At 46.5% G+C, this 15424-nt stretch overlaps 5 non-coding genes across 5 annotated transcripts; all 5 read right to left on the bottom strand.

The window, feature by feature from the left end:
• Positions 1-960: 960 nt before the first annotated feature.
• Positions 961-1175, bottom strand: LOC143932495 (small nucleolar RNA U3). The gene has a single exon (XR_013262926.1). It is a non-coding gene; the product is annotated as a small nucleolar RNA U3 (small nucleolar RNA).
• Positions 1176-5793: 4618 nt separating this feature from the next.
• On the bottom strand, positions 5794-6008 carry LOC143932475 (small nucleolar RNA U3). The gene has a single exon (XR_013262909.1). It is a non-coding gene; the product is annotated as a small nucleolar RNA U3 (small nucleolar RNA).
• A 2615-nt stretch (positions 6009-8623) lies between these two features.
• Positions 8624-8838, bottom strand: LOC143932519 (small nucleolar RNA U3). Its single transcript, XR_013262946.1, has one exon. It is a non-coding gene; the product is annotated as a small nucleolar RNA U3 (small nucleolar RNA).
• A 3505-nt stretch (positions 8839-12343) lies between these two features.
• LOC143932502 (small nucleolar RNA U3) lies at positions 12344-12558 on the bottom strand. Its single transcript, XR_013262933.1, has one exon. It is a non-coding gene; the product is annotated as a small nucleolar RNA U3 (small nucleolar RNA).
• Positions 12559-15209: 2651 nt separating this feature from the next.
• On the bottom strand, positions 15210-15424 carry LOC143932518 (small nucleolar RNA U3). The gene has a single exon (XR_013262945.1). It is a non-coding gene; the product is annotated as a small nucleolar RNA U3 (small nucleolar RNA).

The following is a 15424-nucleotide window of genomic DNA, read 5'->3' as shown; positions in this document are numbered from 1 at the left end:
TTTGAGCGTACAACAACAAAGGGGACCACTAGTTCTCAACTTTAAGCCTCTCACATTGGTGGCTCAGCCGACAGGTTCAGTTGGCTGATGCTATTCACAATTATAATGCGCTGCTTTCCATCCTCCGCAGAATGGGGTTCCTCCAGCATTTAAATAGGCCGTCATCTTATTTTATCCTCTAGCGTGCACCAACAAACGGGACCACTATTTCTTCGCTTTAATCCTCTGACATTGGTGGCTCAGCCGACACCTTCAGCTTGCTGATGCTGTTCACAATTATGATAATGTGCTGCTATCCATGCTCCACAGAATGGGGTTCCTCAGCAATTAAATAGTCACTTTTCTTATTTTATGCTCGAGCGTGCACCATCAAGCAGAACCATTAGCTTTCAGATTTAAGCCTCTGTCATTGATGGCTCACCCGACACATTCAGCTGGGTGATGCCATGCACAGTTATAATGATGTGCTGCTATCCATTCTCCGCAGAATTGGGTTCCTCAGCATTTAAATAGGCCCTTTTCTTATTTTATGCTCGAGCCTGCACCAACAAATGGGACCACTAGATCTCATTTTTAAGCTTCTGAGATTGATGGCTCAGCCGACACATTCAGCTGGCTGATGCTGCGTACAATTATAATGATGTGCTGCTTTCCATTCTCCGCAGAATGGGGTTCCTCAGCATTTTAATAGGTCCTCTTCCTATTTTATGCTCAAGCATGCACCATAAAACGGGACCACTAGTTCTCAGATTTAAGCCTCTGTCACTGATGGCTCAGCCGAAATGTTCAACTGGCTGATGGTGTGCACAATTATGATAATGTGCTGCTTTCCATTCTCTGCAGAATGGGGTTCCTCAGCAATTAAATAGGCCCTCTCCTTATTTTATACTCGAGTGTGCACCAACAAACGGGACCACTAGTTCTCAACCTTAAGCCTCTCACATTGGTGGCGTTCAAACAACCACTCTGAATGAGTTCCTGCCTACTATCTTCCCATCTGGAAAGATGACCAAGTCATCAAACGGTGGCAGCATCTGCAGAGAGCAGCACTGCCAACAGGAGTCCTAATGAGACAAGAACCCTAAAATTCATCATCGTGGAAGATGAGTATGGACACTTTCGAGCACATTTCTCCCTTTGCATCCTACAGAAATGATCCCTGAAAGTATAGTCCTCCCTTTTCTTATTTTATACTCGAGCGTGCACCAACACATGGGACCACAAGATCTGAGCTTTAAGCCTCTGACATTGATGGCTCAGCTGATACATTCAGCTGGCTGATGGTGTTCACAATTATGATGATGTGCTGCTTTCTATTCTCCGCAGAATGGGGTTCCTATGTATTTAAATAGGCCGTCATCTTATTTTATGCTTGAGCGTGCACCATGAAACGGGACAACTAGTTCTCAACTTTAAGCCTCTATCATTGGTGGCTCAGCCGACACGTTCAACTGGCTGATGCTATGCACAATTATAATGATGCGCTGCTTTCCATCCTCCGCAGAATGGGGTTCCTCAGCATTTAAATAGGCCGTTATCTTATTTTATGCTCGAGCGCGCACCAGCAAATGTGACCACTAGTTCTCAACTTTAAGCCTCTAACATTGGTAGCTCAGCAGACACATTCAGCTGGCTGATGCTGTTCACAATTATAATGATGTGCTGCTATCCATCCTTCACAGAATGGGGTTCCTCAGCAATTAAATAGTCCCTTTTCTTATATTATGCTCGAGCGCGCACCATCAAACTTGACCTAGATCTCAACTGGCTGATGCTGTTCACAATTATAATGATGTACTGCTTTCCATCCTCCGCAGAATGGGGTACCTCAGCATTTAAACAGGCCGTCATCTTATTTTATGCTTGAGCATGCACCATCCAACGGGACCACTATTTCTCCGCTTTAAGCCTCTGAGATTGATGGCTCAGCCAACACGTTCAGCTAGCTGATGCTGTTCACAATTATAATGATGTGCTTCCATCCATTCTCCCCACAATGGGGTTCTTTTGCATTTAAATAGGCCCTCTCCTTATTTTATGTTTGAGCGTACAACAACAAAGGGGACCACTAGTTCTCAACTTTAAGCCTCTCACATTGGTGGCTCAGCCGACAGGTTCAGTTGGCTGATGCTATTCACAATTATAATGTGCTGCTTTCCATCCTCCGCAGAATGGGGTTCCTCCAGCATTTAAATAGGCCGTCATCTTATTTTATCCTCTAGCGTGCACCAACAAACGGGACCACTAGTTCTCAGCTTTAAGCCTCTGACATTGATGGTTCAGCCGACACGTTCAGCTGGCTGATGCTGTTTACAATTATAATGATGTGCTGTTTTCCTTTATTCGCATATTGGGGTTCCTCAGCATTTAAATAGGCCCTCTTCATAGTTTATGCTCGAGCGTGCACCAACAAACGGGACCACTATTTCTTCGCTTTAATCCTCTGACATTGGTGGCTCAGCAGACACGTTCAGCTGCATGATGCTGTTCACATTTATAATGATGTGCTGCTTTCCATTCTCCACAGAATGGGGTTCCTCAGCATTTAAATAGGCCCTCTCCTTATTTTATGCTTGAGTGTGCACCATCAAACAGAACCACTAGTTCTCAGCTTTAAAGAGGAAGTAAACCCTGATGAGTTTACTTCCTCTTTCATTCCCTGCAAAGGCAAAGCATAATGGACTACTATGCATCGCATAGTAGCCCATTATGTGTCACTTACCTGACACAGGAGCCAGCGAAGTCGCCACTGTCCCCTGTAGTCCGCCGCATCCATCTTGTTGGTGGGGTCTCGCAGCTCCGCCGCTGTCATTCGGCGAAGCCGCGATGACGTCACTCCCGCGCATGCGAACGGGAACCGACACGCGCGGCAGCTCCGTCGCTGAGAATGCTGCGCTCAGTGCGCCTGCGCGCCGCTGTCTACGGCGCATGCGCCGTAGACAGCGGTGCCCGTTTTCGGGCAAATATCTCCTAAACCATATAGGTTTAGGAGATATTGCTTGGACCTACAGGTAAGCCTTAATCTAGGCTTACCTGTAGGTCAAAGTGGTTTGTAAGGGTTTACAACCACTTTAAGCCTCTGACATTGGTGGCTCGGCCGATGCTGTGTACAATTATAATGATGTGCTGCTTTCCAATTCTCCGCAGAATGGGGTTCCTCAGCAAATAAATAGTCCCTTTTCTTATATTATGCTCGAGCGCGCACCATCAAACTTGACCTAGATCTCAACTGGCTGATGCTGTTCACAATTCTAATGATGTACTGCTTTCCATCCTCCGCAGAATGGGGTACCTCAGCATTTAAACAGGCCGTCATCTTATTTTATGCTTGAGCATGCACCATCCAACGGGACCACTATTTCTCCGCTTTAAGCCTCTGAGATTGATGGCTCAGCCAACACGTTCAGCTAGCTGATGCTGTTCACAATTATAATGATGTGCTTCCATCCATTCTCCGCAGAATGGGGTTCTTTTGCATTTAAATAGGCCCTCTCCTTATTTTATGTTTGAGCGTACAACAACAAAGGGGACCACTAGTTCTCAACTTTAAGCCTCTCACATTGGTGGCTCAGCCGACAGGTTCAGTTGGCTGATGCTATTCACAATTATAATGCGCTGCTTTCCATCCTCCGCAGAATGGGGTTCCTCCAGCATTTAAATAGGCCGTCATCTTATTTTATCCTCTAGCGTGCACCAACAAACGGGACCACTAGTTCTCAGCTTTAAGCCTCTGACATTGATGGTTCAGCCGACACGTTCAGCTGGCTGATGCTGTTCACAATTATAATGATGTGCTGTTTTCCTTTATTCGCATATTGGGGTTCCTCAGCATTTAAATAGGCCCTCTTCATAGTTTATGCTCGAGCGTGCACCAACAAACGGGACCACTATTTCTTCGCTTTAATCCTCTGACATTGGTGGCTCAGCAGACACGTTCAGCTGCATGATGTTGTTCACATTTATAATGATGTGCTGCTTTCCATTCTCCACAGAATGGGGTTCCTCAGCATTTAAATAGGCCCTCTCCTTATTTTATGCTTGAGTGTGCACCATCAAACAGAACCACTAGTTCTCAGCTTTAAAGAGGAAGTAAACCCTGATGAGTTTACTTCCTCTTTCATTCCCTGCAAAGGCAAAGCATAATGGACTACTATGCATCACATAGTAGCCCATTATGTGTCACTTACCTGACACAGGAGCCAGCGAAGTCGCCGCTGTCCCCTGTAGTCCGCCGCATCCATCTTGTTGGTGGGGTCTTGCAGCTCCGCCGCTCTCATTCGGCGAAGCCGCGATGACGTCACTCCTGCGCATGCGAACGGGAGCCGACACGCGCGGCAGCTCCGTCGCTGAGAATGCCGCGCTCAGTGCGCCTGCGCGCCGCTGTCTACGGCGCATGCGCCGTAGACAGCGGTGCCCGTTTTCGGGCAAATATCTCCTAAACCATATAGGTTTAGGAGATATTGCTTGGACCTACAGGTAAGCCTTAATCTAGGCTTACCTGTAGGTCAAAGTGGTTTGTAAGGGTTTACAACCACTTTAAGCCTCTGACATTGGTGGCTCGGCCGATGCTGTGTACAATTATAATGATGTGCTGCTTTCCAATTCTCTGCAGAATGGGGTTCCTCAGCAAATAAATAGTCCCTTTTCTTATATTATGCTCGAGCGTGCACCATCAAATGGGACTACTAGTTCTAAGCTATAAGCCTCTGACATTGGTGGCTTGGCCAACACGTTCAACTGGCTGATGCTATGAACAATTATAATGATGTGCTGCTATCCATCCTCCGCAGAATGGGGTTCCACAGCATTTAAATAGGCCGTAATCTTTTTTTATGCTCGAGTGTGCACCATCAAACAGAAGCCCTAGTTCTCAAATTTAAGCCTCTGACATTGGTGGCTCGGCCAACACGTTCAGCTGGCTGATGCTGCGTACAATTATAATGATGTGCTGCTTTCCATTCTCCGCAGAATGGGGTTCCTCAGCATTTTAATAGGCCCTCTCCTTATTTTATACTCGAGTGTGCACCAACAAACGGGACCACTAGTTCCCAACCTTTAGCCTCTCACATTGGTGGCTCGGCCGACACGTTCAGCTGGCTGATGCTGTTCACAATTATAATGATGCGCTGCTTTCCATTCTCTGCAGAATGGGGTTCCTCAGCAATTAAATAGGCCCTCTTCCTATTTTATGCTCGAGCGTGCACCATCAAATGGGACCACTGGTTCTAAGCCTTAAGCCTCTGATATTGATGGCTCAGGCAAAAAGTTCAACTGCCTGATGCTGTTCACACTTATGATAATGTGCTGCTGTCCATTCTCCGCAGAATGGGGTTCCTCAGCAATTAAATAGTCACTTTTCTTATTTTATACTTGAGCCTGCACCATCAAACAGAACCACTAGTTCTCAGTTTTAAGCCTCTGTCATTGATGGCTCACCCGACACATTCAGCTGGTTGATGCCATGCACAGTTATAATGTGCTGCTATCCATTCTCCGCAGAATTGGGTTCCTCAGCATTTAAATAGGCCCCTTTCTTATTTTATGCTTGAGCCTGCGCCAACAAATGGGACCACTAGATCTCAGCTTTAAGCTTCTGAGATTGATGGCTCAGCCGACATGTTCAGCTTGCTGATGCTGCGTACAATTATAATGATGTGCTACTTTCCATTCTCCGCAGAATGGGGTTCCTCAGCATTTAAATAGTCAATTTTCTTATTTATGCTTGAGTGTGCACCATCAAACGGGACCATTAGTTCTCAACCTTAAGCCTCTCACATTGGTGGCGTTCAAACAACCACTCTGAATGAGTTCCTGCCTATCATCTTCCCATCTGGAAAGATGACCAAGTCATCAAACGGTGGCAGCATCTGCAGAGAGCAGCACTGCCAACAGGAGTCCTAATGAGACAAGAACCCTAAAATTCATCATCGTGGAAGATGAGTATGGACACTTTCGAGCACATTTCTCTCTTTGCATCCTACAGAAATGATCCCTGAAAGTATAGTCCTCCCTTTTCTTATTTTATACTCGAGCGTGCACCAACAAATGGGACCACAAGATCTGAGCTTTAAGCCTCTGACATTGGTGGCTCAGCCGATACATTCAGCTGGCTGATGCTGTTCACAATTATAATGATGTGCTGCTATCCATCCTTCGCAGAATGGGGTTCCTCAGCAATTAAATAGTCCCTTTTCTTATATTATGCTCGAGCGTGCACCATCAAACTTGACCACTAGTTCTCAACCGACTGATGCTGTTCACAATTATAATGATGTACTGCTTTCCATCCTCCGCAGAATGGGGTACCTCAGCATTTAAATAGGCCGTCATCTTATTTTATGCTTGAGCGTGCACCATCCAACGGGACCACTATTTCTCTGCTTTAAGCCTCTGAGATTGATGGCTCAGCCGACACATTCAGCTGGCTGATGCTGTTCACAATTATAATGATGTGCTTCCATCCATTCCACGCAGAATGGGGTTCTTTTGCATTTTAACAAACGGGACCACTAGTTCTCAACTTTAAGCCTCTCACATTGGTGCTCAGCCGACGCGTTCAGTTTGCTGATGCTGTTCACAATTATAATGATGTGCTGCTTTCCATTCTCTGCAAAATGGGGTTCCTCAGCAATGCAATAGTCCCTTTTCTTACTTCATGCTCGCGCGTGCACCATCAAACAGAACCACTAGTTCTCAGATTTAAAGAGGAGCTGCACAAAAAAAAAAATATTAAAAGCCAGCAGCTACTAATATTGCAGCTGCTGACTTTTAATAATATCACACTTACCTGTCCCAGGTTCCAGCGATGTCGGCGGCAGATGACGAGCAAACGCTCGTCTCGCTGCAGCCACTGCCGCCATCCTCTGTCAGGGAATCGGGAAGTGAAGCAAGAGGGCTTCACTGACCGGTTCCCTACTGCGCATGCGCGAGTCGCGCTGCGCTGGTTCCCCGCTGTGTCTCTGGGAACTGTGTGTTTCCCAGAACACAACGGGGGGGGGGGGCGGAGCCATGCGGCGGTGGGTGGAGCCATGCGGCGGTCTGGCCGGAAGTGGGTGCAGTTACCTAGATTATCCAGGTAACTGCACCCCCCTCCCCCCCGAAAGGTGCCGATTGTGGCACCGGAGGGGGGAGGGATAATACTAGCGGAACTTCCCCTTTAGGGTGAAGAACCGCTTTAAGCCTCTGTCATTGATGGCTCAGACGAAACGTTCAACTGGCTGATGCTATGCACAATTATGATGCGCTGCTTTCCATCCTCCGCAGAATGGGGTTCTTCAGCAATTAAATAGGCCCTCTCCTTATTTTATACTCGAGTGTGCACCAACAAACAGGACCACTAGTTCTCAACCTTAAGTCTCTCACATTGGTGGCTCAGCCGACACGTTCAGCTGGCTGATGCTGTTCACAATTATAATGATGTGCTGCTTTCCATTCTCTGCAGAATGGGGTTCCTCAGCAATTAAATAGGCCCTCTTCCTATTTTATGCTCGAGCGTGCACCAACAAACGGGACCACTGGTTCTAAGCCTTAAGCCTCTGATATTGATGGCTCAGGCAAAACGTTCAACTGCCTGATGCTGTTCACAATTATAATGATGTGCTGCTTTCTATTCTCTGCAGAATGGGGTTCCTCAGCATTTAAATAGGCCCACTTCCTATTTCATGCTCGAGCGTGCACCATCAAACGGGACCACTAGTTCTTAACTTTAAGCCTCTGACATTGATGGCTCAGCCGACGCGTTCAAATGGTTGATGAAGTTCACAATTATAATTATGTGCTGCTTTCCATCCTCTGCAGAGCATGGGGTTCCTCAGCATTTAAATAGGCCGTCATCGTATTTTATCATCTAGTGTGCACCATCAAACGGGACACTATTTCTCCGCATTAAGCCTCTGACATTGATGGCTCAGCCGACATGTTCAGCTGGCTGAGGTGTGCACAATTATAATGATGTGCTTCTATCCATTCTCCGCAGAATGGGGTTCATCTGCATTTAAATAGGCCCTCTCCTTATTTTATGTTTGAGCGTACAACAAACAGGACCACTAGTTCTCAACTTTAAGCCTCTCACATTGGTGTCTCAGCCGACACGTTCAGTTGGCTGATGCTGTTCACAATTATAATGATGTGCTGCTTTCCATTCTCTGCAAAATGAGGTTCCTCAGCAATGCAATAGTCCCTTTTTTTACTTCATGCTCGAGCGTGCACCATCAAACGGGACCACTAGTTCTCAGCTTTAAGCCTCTGACATTGATGGCTCAGCCGACACCTTCAGTTGGCTGATGCTGTTCACACTTATGATAATGTGCTGCTATCCATTCTCCGCAGAATTGGGTTCCTCAGCATTTAAATAGGCCCTTTTCTTATTTTATGCTTGAGCCTGCGCCAACAAATGGGACCACTAGATCTCAGCTTTAAGCTTCTGAGATTGATGGCTCAGCCGACACGTTCAGCTTGCTGATGCTGCGTACAATTATTATGATGTGCTGCTTTCCATTCTCCGCAGAATGGGGTTCCTCAGCATTTAAATAGTCAATTTTCTTATTTTATGCTTGAGTGTGCACCATCAAACGGGACCACTAGTTCTCAACCTTAAGCCTCTCACATTGGTGGCGTTCAAACAACCACTCTGAATGAGTTCCTGCCTACCATCTTCCCATCTGGAAAGATGACCAAGTCATCAAACGGTGGCAGCATCTGCAGAGAGCAGCACTGCCAACAGGAGTCCTAATGAGACAAGAACCCTAAAATTCATCATCGTGGAAGATGAGTATGGACACTTTTGAGCACATTTCTCCCTTTGCATCCTACAGAAATGATCCCTGAAAGTTGAGTCCTCCCTTTTCTTATTTTATACTCGAGCGTGCACCAACAAATGGGACCACAAGATCTGAGCTTTAAGCCTCTGACATTGGTGGCTCAGCCGATACGTTCAGCTGGCTGATGCTGTTCACAATTATGATGATGTGCTGCTTTCCATCCTTCGCAGAATGGGGTTCCTCAGCAATTAAATAGTCCCTTTTCTTATATTATGCTCGAGCGTGCACCATGAAACTTGACCACTAGTTCTCAACCGACTGATGTTGTTCACAATTATAATGATTTACTGCTTTCCATCCTCCGCAGAATGGGGTACCTCAGCATTTAAATAGGCCGTCATCTTATTTTATGCTTGAGCATGCACCATCCAACGGGACCACTATTTCTCTGCTTTAAGCCTCTGAGATTGATGGCTCAGCCGACACGTTCAGCTGGCTGATGCTGTTCACAATTGTAATTATGTGCTTCCATCCATTCCAAGCAGAATGGTGTTCTTTTGCATTTAAATAGGCCCTCTCCTTATTTTATGTTTGAGTGTACAACAAACGGGACCACTAGTTCTCAACTTTAAGCCTCTCACATTGGTGGCTCAGCCGACAGGTTCAGTTGGCTGATGCTATTCACAATTATAATGCGCTGCTTTCCATCCTCCGCAGAATGGGGTTCCTCCAGCATTTAAATAGGCCGTCATCTTATTTTATCCTCTAGCGTGCACCAACAAACGGGACCACTAGTTCTCAGCTTTAAGCCTCTGACATTGATGGTTCAGCCGACACGTTCAGCTGGCTGATGCTGTTCACAATTATAATGATGTGCTGTTTTCCTTTATTCGCATATTGGGGTTCCTCAGCATTTAAATAGGCCCTCTTCATAGTTTATGCTCGAGCGTGCACCAACAAACGGGACCACTATTTCTTCGCTTTAATCCTCTGACATTGGTGGCTCAGCAGACACGTTCAGCTGCATGATGTTGTTCACATTTATAATGATGTGCTGCTTTCCATTCTCCACAGAATGGGGTTCCTCAGCATTTAAATAGGCCCTCTCCTTATTTTATGCTTGAGTGTGCACCATCAAACAGAACCACTAGTTCTCAGCTTTAAAGAGGAAGTAAACCCTGATGAGTTTACTTCCTCTTTCATTCCCTGCAAAGGCAAAGCATAATGGACTACTATGCATCACATAGTAGCCCATTATGTGTCACTTACCTGACACAGGAGCCAGCGAAGTCGCCGCTGTCCCCTGTAGTCCGCCGCATCCATCTTGTTGGTGGGGTCTTGCAGCTCCGCTGCTCTCATTCGGCGAAGCCGCGATGACGTCACTCCTGCGCATGCGAACGGGAGCCGACACGCGCGGCAGCTCCGTCGCTGAGAATGCCGCGCTCAGTGCGCCTGCGCGCCGCTGTCTACGGCGCATGCGCCGTAGACAGCGGTGCCCGTTTTCGGGCAAATATCTCCTAAACCATATAGGTTTAGGAGATATTGCTTGGACCTACAGGTAAGCCTTAATCTAGGCTTACCTGTAGGTCAAAGTGGTTTGTAAGGGTTTACAACCACTTTAAGCCTCTGACATTGGTGGCTCGGCCGATGCTGTGTACAATTATAATGATGTGCTGCTTTCCAATTCTCTGCAGAATGGGGTTCCTCAGCAAATAAATAGTCCCTTTTCTTATATTATGCTCGAGCGTGCACCATCAAATGGGACCACTAGTTCTAAGCTATAAGCCTCTGACATTGGTGGCTTGGCCAACACGTTCAACTGGCTGATGCTATGAACAATTATAATGATGTGCTGCTATCCATCCTCCGCAGAATGGGGTTCCTCAGCATTTAAATAGGCCGTAATCTTTTTTTATGCTCGAGTGTGCACCATCAAACAGAAGCCCTAGTTCTCAAATTTAAGCCTCTGACATTGGTGGCTCGGCCAACACGTTCAGCTGGCTGATGCTGCGTACAATTATAATGATGTGCTGCTTTCCATTCTCAGCAGAATGGGGTTCCTCAGCATTTTAATAGGCCCTCTCCTTATTTTATACTCGAGTGTGCACCAACAAACGGGACCACTAGTTCCCAACCTTTAGCCTCTCACATTGGTGGCTCGGCCGACACGTTCAGCTGGCTGATGCTGTTCACAATTATAATGATGCGCTGCTTTCCATTCTCTGCAGAATGGGGTTCCTCAGCAATTAAATAGGCCCTCTTCCTATTTTATGCTCGAGCGTGCACCATCAAATGGGACCACTGGTTCTAAGCCTTAAGCCTCTGATATTGATGGCTCAGGCAAAACGTTCAACTGCCTGATAATGTTCACAATTATAATGATGTGCTGCTTTCTATTCTCTGCAGAATGGGGTTCCTCAGCATTTAAATAGGCCCTCTTCCTATTTCATGCTCGAGCGTGCACCATCAAACGGGACCACTAGTTCTTAACTTTAAGCCTCTGACATTGATGGCTCAGCCGACGCGTTCAGCTGGTTGATGAAGTTCACAATTATAATTATGTGCTGCTTTCCATCCTCTGCAGAGCATGGGGTTCCTCAGCATTTAAATAGGCCGTCATCGTATTTTATCATCTAGCGAGCACCATCAAACGGGACACTATTTCTCCGCATTAAGCCTCTGACATTGATGGCTCAGCCAACACGTTCAGCTGGCTGAGGTGTGCACAATTATAATGATGTGCTTCTATCCATTCTCCGCAGAATGGGGTTCATCTGCATTTAAATAGGCCCTCTCCTTATTTTATGTTTGAGCGTACAACAAACAGGACCACTAGTTCTCAACTTTAAGCCTCTCACATTGGTGTCTCAGCCGACACGTTCAGTTGGCTGATGCTGTTCACAATTATAATGATGTGCTGCTTTCCATTCTCTGCAAAATGGGGTTCCTCAGCAATGCAATAGTCCCTTTTCTTACTTCATGCTCAAGCGTGCACCATCAAACGGGACCACTAGTTCTCAGCTTTAAGCCTCTGACATTGATGGCTCAGCCGACACCTTCAGTTGGCTGATGCTGTTCACACTTATGATAATGTGCTGCTGTCCATTCTCCGCAGAATGGGGTTCCTCAGCAATTAAATAGTCACTTTTCTTATTTTATACTTGAGCCTGCACCATCAAACAGAACCACTAGTTCTCAGTTTTAAGCCTCTGTCATTGATGGCTCACCCGACACATTCAGCTGGTTGATGCCATGCACAGTTATAATGTGCTGCTATCCATTCTCCGCAGAATTGGGTTCCTCAGCATTTAAATAGGCCCCTTTCTTATTTTATGCTTGAGCCTGCGCCAACAAATGGGACCACTAGATCTCAGCTTTAAGCTTCTGAGATTGATGGCTCAGCCGACACGTTCAGCTTGCTGATGCTGCGTACAATTATAATGATGTGCTACTTTCCATTCTCCGCAGAATGGGGTTCCTCAGCATTTAAATAGTCAATTTTCTTATTTATGCTTGAGTGTGCACCATCAAACGGGACCATTAGTTCTCAACCTTAAGCCTCTCACATTGGTGGCGTTCAAACAACCACTCTGAATGAGTTCCTGCCTATCATCTTCCCATCTGGAAAGATGACCAAGTCATCAAACGGTGGCAGCATCTGCAGAGAGCAGCACTGCCAACAGGAGTCCTAATGAGACAAGAGCCCTAAAATTCATCATCGTGGAAGATGAGTATGGACACTTTCGAGCACATTTCTCTCTTTGCATCCTACAGAAATGATCCCTGAAAGTATAGTCCTCCCTTTTCTTATTTTATACTCGAGCGTGCACCAACAAATGGGACCACAAGATCTGAGCTTTAAGCCTCTGACATTGGTGGCTCAGCCGATACGTTCAGCTGGCTGATGCTGTTCACAATTATAATGATGTGCTGCTATCCATCCTTCGCAGAATGGGGTTCCTCAGCAATTAAATAGTCCCTTTTCTTATATTATGCTCGAGCGTGCACCATCAAACTTGACCACTAGTTCTCAACCGACTGATGCTGTTCACAATTATAATGATGTACTGCTTTCCATCCTCCGCAGAATGGGGTACCTCAGCATTTAAATAGGCCGTCATCTTATTTTATGCTTGAGCGTGCACCATCCAACGGGACCACTATTTCTCTGCTTTAAGCCTCTGAGATTGATGGCTCAGCCGACACATTCAGCTGGCTGATGCTGTTCACAATTATAATGATGTGCTTCCATCCATTCCACGCAGAATGGGGTTCTTTTGCATTTAAATAGGCCCTCTCCTTATTTTATGTTTGAGTGTACAACAAACGGGACCACTAGTTCTCAACTTTAAGCCTCTCACATTGGTGCTCAGCCGACGCGTTCAGTTTGCTGATGCTGTTCACAATTATAATGATGTGCTGCTTTCCATTCTCTGCAAAATGGGGTTCCTCAGCAATGCAATAGTCCCTTTTCTTACTTCATGCTCGCGCGTGCACCATCAAACAGAACCACTAGTTCTCAGATTTAAAGAGGAGCTGCACAAAAAAAAAAATATTAAAAGCCAGCAGCTACTAATATTGCAGCTGCTGACTTTTAATAATATCACACTTACCTGTCCCAGGTTCCAGCGATGTCGGCGGCAGATGACGAGCAAACGCTCGTCTCGCTGCAGCCACTGCCGCCATCCTCTGTCAGGGAATCGGGAAGTGAAGCAAGAGGGCTTCACTGCCCGGTTCCCTACTGCGCATGCGCGAGTCGCGCTGCGCTGGTTCCCCGCTGTGTCTCTGGGAACTGTGTGTTTCCCAGAACACAACGGGGGGGGGGGGGCGGAGCCATGCGGCGGTGGGCGGAGCCATGCGGCTGTCTGGCCGGAAGTGGGTGCAGTTACCTGGATTATCCAGGTAACTGCACCCCCCTCCCCCCCGAAAGGTGCCGATTGTGGCACCGGAGGGGGGGAGGGATAATACTAGCGGAACTTCCCCTTTAGGGTGAAGAACCGCTTTAAGCCTCTGTCATTGATGGCTCAGACGAAACGTTCAACTGGCTGATGCTATGCACAATTATGATGCGCTGCTTTCCATCCTCCGCAGAATGGGGTTCTTCAGCAATTAAATAGGCCCTCTCCTTATTTTATACTCGAGTGTGCACCAACAAACAGGACCACTAGTTCTCAACCTTAAGCCTCTCACATTGGTGGCTCAGCCGACACGTTCAGCTGGCTGATGCTGTTCACAATTATAATGATAGCTGCTTTCCATTCTCTGCAGAATGGGGTTCCTCAGCAATTATATAGGCCCTCTTCCTATTTTATGCTCGAGCGTGCACCAACAAACGGGACCACTGGTTCTAAGCCTTAAGCCTCTGATATTGATGGCTCAGGCAAAACGTTCAACTGCCTGATGCTGTTCACAATTATAATGATGTGCTGCTTTCTATTCTCTGCAGAATGGGGTTCCTCAGCATTTAAATAGGCCCACTTCCTATTTCATGCTTGAGCGTGCACCATCAAACGGGACCACTAGTTCTTAACTTTAAGCCTCTGACATTGATGGCTCAGCCGACGCGTTCAAATGGTTGATGAAGTTCACAATTATAATTATGTGCTGCTTTCCATCCTCTGCAGAGCATGGGGTTCCTCAGCATTTAAATAGGCCGTCATCGTATTTTATCATCTAGTGTGCACCATCAAACGGGACACTATTTCTCCGCATTAAGCCTCTGACATTGATGGCTCAGCCGACACGTTCAGCTGGCTGAGGTGTGCACAATTATAATGATGTGCTTCTATCCATTCTCCGCAGAATGGGGTTCATCTGCATTTAAATAGGCCCTCTCCTTATTTTATGTTTGAGCGTACAACAAACAGGACCACTAGATCTCAACTTTAAGCCTCTCACATTGGTGTCTCAGCCGACACGTTCAGTTGGCTGATGCTGTTCACAATTATAATGATGTGCTGCTTTCCATTCTCTGCAAAATGAGGTTCCTCAGCAATGCAATAGTCCCTTTTTTTACTTCATGCTCGAGCGTGCACCATCAAACGGGACCACTAGTTCTCAGCTTTAAGCCTCTGACATTGATGGCTCAGCCGACACCTTCAGTTGGCTGATGCTGTTCACACTTATGATAATGTGCTGCTGTCCATTCTCCGCAGAATTGGGTTCCTCAGCATTTAAATAGGCCCTTTTCTTATTTTATGCTTGAGCCTGCGCCAACAAATGGGACCACTAGATCTCAGCTTTAAGCTTCTGAGATTGATGGCTCAGCCGACACGTTCAGCTTGCTGATGCTGCGTACAATTATTATGATGTGCTGCTTTCCATTCTCCGCAGAATGGGGTTCCTCAGCATTTAAATAGTCAATTTTCTTATTTTATGCTTGAGTGTGCACCATCAAACGGGACCACTAGTTCTCAACCTTAAGCCTCTCACATTGGTGGCGTTCAAACAACCACTCTGAATGAGTTCCTGCCTACCATCTTCCCATCTGGAAAGATGACCAAGTCATCAAACGGTGGCAGCATCTGCAGAGAGCAGCACTGCCAACAGGAGTCCTAATGAGACAAGAACCCTAAAATTCATCATCGTGGAAGATGAGTATGGACACTTTTGAGCACATTTCTCCCTTTGCATCCTACAGAAATGATCCCTGAAAGTTGAGTCCT

The sequence above is a fragment of the Lithobates pipiens genome, unplaced genomic scaffold (genome assembly GCF_037356315.1).
Source record: "Lithobates pipiens isolate NorthernLeopardFrog02 unplaced genomic scaffold, aLitPip1_a1.2 Scaffold_25, whole genome shotgun sequence".
Taxonomy (NCBI): Eukaryota; Metazoa; Chordata; class Amphibia; order Anura; family Ranidae; genus Lithobates; species Lithobates pipiens.
The sequence above is the reverse complement of the archived record's forward strand: the minus strand, read 5'-3'. Positions and strand labels throughout refer to the sequence as shown.